Source organism: Eptatretus burgeri, chromosome 11 (assembly GCF_056783735.1).
Source record: "Eptatretus burgeri isolate ZD-2024b chromosome 11, Ebu_testis_v1, whole genome shotgun sequence".
NCBI lineage: Eukaryota > Metazoa > Chordata > Myxini > Myxiniformes > Myxinidae > Eptatretus > Eptatretus burgeri.
Window position 1 is genome coordinate 61,769,367 of NC_140971.1, and position 8,486 is coordinate 61,777,852.

Here is an 8,486-nt window from a genome sequence, read left to right on the forward strand (position 1 = left end):
AGTCCTTTGACATTGGCCCCCACTACATGACTCGTCCTGTCCTTTGCTTTCATTATCAAAAATTCACTGTCTTGCTGAACCCTGTCACATGAGGTTAGCGGTGGTCATTTGCTTGAAAATTTTAACAACAGTACACTTTGTTTCACTTTTATGTGTCAACCTTGACTTCTTTGTATTTGATAACACTTTTGGCTTCTATTGCAGGTAGCAGGCACACATGGATGAGACAAGGAACCAATTCATTTGAAACCATGGGTAAAACAAAATGGACCAAAGAGGGCAAAATGAAAAGCCACTGAAAGTTCTGAGTCCCAATCTCCAAAAAGAGTAAAACCTCAAGAGTATATCTTGCATCTGAGCAGTGTTGCTGATCATGGATCATTTACATGTTTCAGAAAGATTAGAGATGATCCAGTTGAGAAACTGACATTTCTGCATGAAATCCGACATAAGAGACTGGCAGATCCACATGATTCAAAGTATCGTATGGAAGGAGTGTGCAGTCAGATACCCTCAACACTTGAAGGTGCTGATCTGGATGTTGTGGGGTACCACAAACAATGCTATCAAGGTTTCACGAAGAACCTCGACAGTTTGCAGCAAACAGACAGCTCACAACCTTCAACATCATAGCAACATCATTCTCTGCACAAGCAAAGTCGCCTTAACTCTCCAATCTTCCCACATGAGTGTATCTTTTGTGGTGTTGTCAACAAAACTTTGCCTGCTTCTGGATGTTCTTCTCGTAAGACAGAGAGATACATCATGTTCACCATGACAAGTGTGTGGGACTCACTTGAGACACAGCAGAGGAGCTTGGGAAGGAAAATCTCCTCAATAATATCAGAGATTTTGAACTGTTTACAGTTGAGGTAAAGTTCCACCATAGTTTCCAGCTGGAGCTCACAAATCAATACCGCAACCACATCAATGCCACCCATGCTGGACCAGCAACAAGGAAGCCACCCTACCTGAAAGTTGTCTTACTTAAGCTACTTGGCGAGTGCCTTGCAAAAGACTTGGTAACTGAACACACCACAGGGTGTGTTCCATCAGTAAATGGCTTGCTTACTGCTCGCCAAGCAGCTCACTTGATTCAAAGTGCTCAAGCAAGCACTCCAATGGAATAGAGTGCTTGGCACCACTTAACAACATGGCGGACTTCATTGTAAGCAATGTTATTGTGGTGCTCGAGCAAATGCTGTCTGGGTCGTCATTTTCAGTTTGACTCGATCCTCTTCTGACAACTTCCCCAAACAAATTTATTGCATTAGTGGCGGCTACAGAGTACTAGGAAGAGGAAAATAAAGATAATGAAATGGGGAATCAGAAGAGGGGGTTATTGGCAATCACCAATATTGGCACCCACCAAGCTTATTTATGGACCTGCCACTGTGCATTTTGGGGAGGGAATTGAGGGATTTGGCATGTTTTTAGATTCTAAAGAATTCTGATGAAAAGTCGTCAACAACAAAAGTATGAAACGTCCATTTCAATGTCATCCTTTGTGATGGCAAAATTGAAGAAACAGCTACCAATCTTTTTGAATTGAAGTACGGCAGCCATTTTTCCTAACAACCAGATGTGTTCCATTCACAAGAAACTCGCTCATCACTCACCAAGCAACTCTCTTCATCACTTACTCCACTTGCTGTGCAGGTTGCAAAGCAGTTGATATGAAATGGATTGCTTTGTAAATGATAGCAAGCCACTTGCTAATGGAACACCCCCCTGATCGCGCTTTATTTATTTTGAGTATTATTTTGAGACTTGTGACTAAGCTTGTAAATATTTCATAAAAACTACACTGACATTTTTTCCAGCTTTGGATACACACATTGTCCTCACAGAGGGGAAGCTATATATTTATATCCCTCCAGTGTTTAATTATCTTGGACATGTATGAAACAAACACAGCAGATAATTCGTAATAGCCTCATTCATTCAATAAATAGCTCTGAGTGGGCTGACGGTCATCTCTTGAGGTTGAAGTTCAGGCCTCTGCTGAATCCAAAATCTGGGAAATGTCACAGACGTAAGACTGGGGTCAATTTTGGGGAACCCCTCTGAGAGCCCCAGATCCAAAATTGAAAAATCTAAGACTGAGCACTCTTGCGGACCATTGGTTAGAAGGGCCATTTTGGCTTTTCGAGTAATCGGTCGGTAAATAAGGGACAAATAGGGATCCAAAGTTTCAGGGAGTAATCCCCCTTTGGGAGCCCCTACGATCCAAACTCGAAAATTCGAAGTCCAGTTGATTGTGTGGATTACTATCTTTTATTCGTGTCAAGTTTCAGAATAATCAGCCAGTTGATAAGGGAGGAGTAGCAAAAATAGGGATCCAAAGTTTTGGGGGGTAATCCCTCCTGGGAGCCCCCGTAATACAAAATTGGAAAAATCGAAGACCAAGCAGTTGTGCGGGCTACCATATTGTATTATTTTGTCAAGTTTCAGAACAATCAGTTGGGTGACAAGGAAGGAGTAGCAAAAATAGCAAATAGTTAATGGACGACCGGAGGGAAGGATGGGCGGACAAACATCCGGACATCATGACCCATTTTATAAGTTCATCTCTTTGAGAATCGAGATGAGATGACCTAAAACGATTCTTGCCGCAAAGATGCTCTTTAATACAGAAGTCACTGATGAGCATTCGTGAAGATAATGTCTTGTATAGCATCTGTCACTTTCAACAGGCTTGATGTTTTTGTTGTAAAGAAATTTAACAATTATTCACGTTCCACCACTCTTTGTTCTCTCACTTGCCTTAATATTAATTTTCAGCAAATGCATTAAAGAAGGAAATGCATCATTCTGGGTAATGGATGCCAAAATACTGCAGATGTAATTCAAAAATTATGAATACACATAGATCACACTGCATTTGTTTTAGACAAAAGAGCAGGTCAAATCTTAGCCATCCTCAACAATCAGATACACTTGGATTACATGATGGCAAGTACAGCACTTAGACAATGTGTGACACGAATGATTTAAGGAAGTTTTATGAAGCTTTGAATAAAGATAGAGGAGTCCATGACAGAGTACAAGTGATGTAATGATGGTCCAAATGTCCTCTCCTATTAAATGACTTGTGTATGTGCAATAGACAATAGTTGCCTCAAGGTTAATGCTGGATAGGCCTGTCCAAGAAGTGACAGCATTTTCTAGAATCTAGTTAAACATCGTTGGCACCTGGTACCTGAAATTGAGAAGAAAAAAACAAAAACAAATGAGAAGGGCACTCGGTAGAGCACATACCTCTGCCACGCAATGCCAGATTCAGTGTAACATATCGAGCTCAATAATTTTTGAAATATCATGATATATATCGTTTTTGGCCCCATCTCTCAATGGTGAAGAATCACTTTGAAAATTCTTGAATCTGGGTCCGGATCCAGAGCTTCACTAAAATCGAAAGAATTCTTCCTTGTTACATACCCAACCTGCCCACCAAGTTTCGTCCAAATCCTTCTTCAACGTTTTGAAATATCGTGCTACATACTATTTTTAGCCCGATCTCTCAATAGTGAAGAATTACTTTCAAAATTCTCGGATCGGATCCAGATTCGGCTCTTCACCAAAATGGAAATGATTTGCCCTTGTTACACACTGAACCTGTCCACCAACTTTCATCCGAATCCATTAATAACTTTTTGAGATATCCTGCACACAAAAATAACAAACAAACAAACAAGAATGATGTCATACATAGCACGATACTTGCGAAATCCATAAAACAAATTTGACCTTAAAAATAATTGGTGGTTGAATTCAATGACAAAATACACAAATACTCTTCAAATTTAAGTCAAATGGATGAAAATTGACAATTTAAGAAATCACTATGTCGACTTTTTGGCCTATGGTAACCTTTGGGCCTATGTTGACCTCAAAAATACTTGTTTGTTGAATTCAGTGACGTGATGCAAATCCTGTTCAAATTTCAAGTCAATCAGATAAAAATAGACAATTTTTGAAATTCGACCTATGTTGACCTTTGGGCCTATGTTGACCTCAAAAATACTTGTTTGTTGATTTCAGTGACCTAATATGCAAAATTCCTCTTCAAATTTCAAGTGAATCAGATGAAAATTGAGGATTTTAGAAATCTCACCTTAGTTTTTGACCTTTGGCCTACGTTATCTTTTGGCCTATATTGACCTCAAAAATAATTGGTGCTTGAATTCAATGTCCTGATGTGCAAATCCTGTTTAAATTTCCAGCCAATCAGATGAAAATTGAGGATTTTAGAAATTTGATAAATTTGTTGACCTTTGGCCGAAATTGACCTTTTGACCTCAAAAACAATAGATTTGTTGCTTATGACGAACTTCACCATTTCGTTAAGTTTCGTGAAGATCAGTTTAAAATTGTGACTTGGAGGCACTAAACATACAAACAAATAGATAAACAAGCCGGTAGGCGACATGGCTGGTCGCAACATAATTGCATACTAGTCATACAGTTTTTGACGGATCGGGCTGAAATTTTTTGACAAAGGTTGAACATAGTGCGCATAAAAGCCTGGAAGCCGATTTTTGATTTTCGAAAAAATAATTTTTTTAGGATTTTTCAAAAAATTCAAAGTCCCGTTGCTAGGCAACGGTGATGTCCATAGCAACGGTGCTCAAAAGCATACAACCTGATCCTGGTATGAACCTACCTGTCACGTTTCATCAAAATTGGTTGACTCCCCTGGCCTCCAGAGCTGTCCATTACATACAGACATACAGACAAACAAACATACATACAGACGGAAAAAGTGAAAATAAGGGTACTCTAGTGACCACCCAATAAGGGTACTCTAGCGACCACCCAATACTATAGCGACCACCCAATAAGGGTACTCTAGCGACCACCCAATACTCAAGCGACCACCCAATAAGGGTACTCTCGCGACCACCCAATAAGGGTACTCTAGCGACCACCCAATAAGGGTACTCTAGCGACCACCCAATAAGGGTACTCTAGTGACCACCCAATAAGGGTACTCTAGCGACCACCTAATACTCTAGCGACCACCCAACAGACTGACAGAATAATGCATGCAAGCAACCAATAAACTTGAAAAATCTTCGATTTTCACAAGTAACAATCAGACAGAGAGGGGTGAAAATATAACCTATTTACGCTTTTGATGATGGAGGTAAAAACAGGCTTATGAGACCACACAGCCAGTAATAATGAATCGACAAACAGTAAGCACAGTTTTCCCGCATGTAATGCTGACACAATCGATTAGATCAGTTGTATGATGTACCGTTTTGTGTTGTGCTGCAAAACAAGCTCGGATAAAACTTAAAAAAAAAAAAATCTGTTATTGGTTGCAATGCTCTCTTGCAGATAAGCACATGTATAACAGGTAATGAATACGGGATGAGAACAATACGGCATCGCAGATAATGATGTGAAAATCAATGATGCATCCCATTTGAGAAACTTCAATTAAGGAAGCAGCCATCCAGAAACCTCTTTAAATGGTCACCCTGCTTGTTTGACGTGGCACGTCTGAGCTGGGAATTCATGCAAGTGCTGGCTGGATGCTTCGATTCACCTGAAGTTGAAAATCGTTTCATAAAGGATCTGCAGGTAGATTTAACGAATATTAAGCTTTCTTATGCTTGCTGCCTTCTTCCTGTGATGAATGTGTTGCTCCTTTGCTATGTGGCCATCAAAATATACAGGCTGTGGCAAAAAGATGGGACAACTTTCAGGATGGAATAGTTGTGTGATAATGGAAGGAAAAAAAAAATATTTTTTTTTTCAGGTTGCATCAGATGAAATTGAGGTTGAAAAAAATAATAATTAGGAATGGCAAATTGGACACGTGACCAACTATCAATTCTGCTTGAACAGTATTTCTTCCATAGATATGAGCAGAGATCTTGGAAAACCCTCCCTTTATTTGGGCGGTGTATCGGCATCGAAGCACTGCCTCACATGCTCATGGAAGTTAATGTTTACTGCTAACAACCCAGCATTAACTTTAGTCATCTGCACACTTATTGCCAAAAAATATTGTTACAAATTTGTTTTATGATCCTCAAGATCACACGTTGAAGTGAAAATAAATGATAAATTGTTAAATAAAAGTGTGAATGAGGAAAAACATTTTGTTTAGTACATCCCACTAAAACAAATGTTGCGAATTAGTGTTCTTGGGGCATCGCCTTTGTTTCCATTGGCATCATTTATGCTGTGTGATGGTGATCAATCGTCATAATCAGAAAAAAAGACGTTTCATTTCAGTGGGGGATTGAGGGGGTGATGGTTTCTTAACCTGGTAATTCAATTTTTACATCTAGCTAACGTTTATTGTAAAAAAACTACATTAAAAATGTTTTGTTTACCGAGCCGAATTTATAAGTTTTTAGGCAATTTTAAGTTTTTAATTAACCCTTTAAATTAACCCTTAAATGTCACTGTGGATCTGTCCCTGAGTTCATATGATCTCACCATAAACTCGAAAGGCACTTGGTGGAGCGCATACCTCCGCCACATAATGCCTGATCCAGCAGAACATATCAGGTCAAATACATTTTTGAAATATCATGCTATACAGTACGATATAGTTTTTGGCCCTATCTCTTCATGGTGAATAATCACTTCAAAAATTAAACAATTCAATCGGCTTCTTACTTAAGACAAACTCTTCCATGCGGTGAAGTTTCTTGAAGATCGGTTTAGAATTATGACCTGTAGGCAATAAACAGACAGACGAACAGACAGACAGACAGACAGAAGAAGATGTCGTGCTGAGCATGATACTTGCAAACTCCATAAAACAAGACCTCAAAAATAATTGGTGGTTGAATTCAATGACCAAATATGCAACTCCTCTTCAAATTTCAAAGTCAATTGGATGAAAATTGACAAATTTAGAAATTCGGCCGGTGTTGACATTTTGGGATATGTTGACCTCAAAAATAATAGGTGCTTGAATTCAGTGACCGAATTCGCAAATCCTCTTCAAATTTGAAGTCAATCAAATGAAAATTGAAGATTTTAGAAATACCACCTTAGTTGTTGACCATGGGCCGATGTTAACCTCAAAAATAATTGGCTGGTTGAATTCACTGACCTGAAATATAAATCCTCTTCAAATTTCAAGTCAATGGGATGAAAATTGCAGATTTTAGAAATACCACCTGAGTTGTTGACCTTGGGCCTATGTTGATCTTTTGACATTTTGACCTCAAAAACAATAGGCTTCTTCCTTATGACAAACTCTACCATATGGTGAAGTTTTGTGAAGATCGGTTCAAAATTGTGACCTATAGGCAATAAATAGACAGACAGACAGACAGACAGAATAACAAAATCGACTGACCAATATATATACTTGAAAAATCTTCGATTTTGCAAGTAACAAACAAACAGGCAGAGGGGGATAAAAACATAACCTCCTTCACCTTCGGTGGTGGAGATAACAAGGTTGCAGGTTAGTCACCTTGCAGCATTCTCAGTCCCTCTCCTTATCCGGAATTCATTCTGGTTGGCAAAGATGAGCAGATCGAGTGGGTCTTCTTCTCCACTCGCTGCAACGTACAGCTCTCCATGTGTACAAAACACTGGTGGGAAGCAGAACTCCACAATGTCACAGGTTCTGACCCTGGTGTGTGTTGATCATCATCGCAAAGGCCGGCCTCACCGGAAACTGTCGTCAGCAGAGTTGGAAAGGAAGATCCGTGTCTGATGGAGAAAGAAGAATTCTATGAATTTAGAGAATGGACTTTGCACGCTCACCACCGAGCATCGGCGCCTCAAGAAGACCATCAGTGACCTTGGTGAAGATGTAACGTGTTCTATCACAATGGCCATTGTGAGGATTGCGATTTCACAATATCATGATGGAAGTGTTAACCTTCAGTGACATCTCGTGCTGTGGCACACCTGGAAGCTTGATGTAGTTAAGAAACTCAGGTGGATAAAGGGCAGATAGGTTTTGATAGGCCTAAGTGTTTTTGACAATAAAAGTGTCACCTGACAGGTGGTCAATGGTCTTACTGTTGAGAAGATCAACCATGTTATTTGCTGTGATTAAAATTGCACGTGAAGCCAACGGCTCAGAATTTGTATGGTTGGACGGTTCTTCAAGTCGTGGAAAAAACATGATTGGATGACGTCATCTTCCGAGTTCATGTAAAGAGCAGGCAGTAATGCAATTACATCATCATAAAAGGTTACCCTCTGCAGAAGGCACGCACCCCTCCCGCTGTTGGAACAACCAATCAGCACAATGCTCGAGTCGTTTTTGACTTCCTTCATCTGCATCATCGAGTCGATTGAGCACACGCGTATTTGTTCTCAAAGTTAGCATTGTGTGATGTTACCACAATGGAGAGTTTTGAGTTTTTCATGCAGACGTTGATGATTCCCCCCCCCCCAACTTTCTCCTCAACCCCCCCCCCCCCACCAATCGACCCCAGTGAATTAGTTATGGCTTGTTGTCAATTAGCTGTCCACCAATTCTCCTTGAGTCA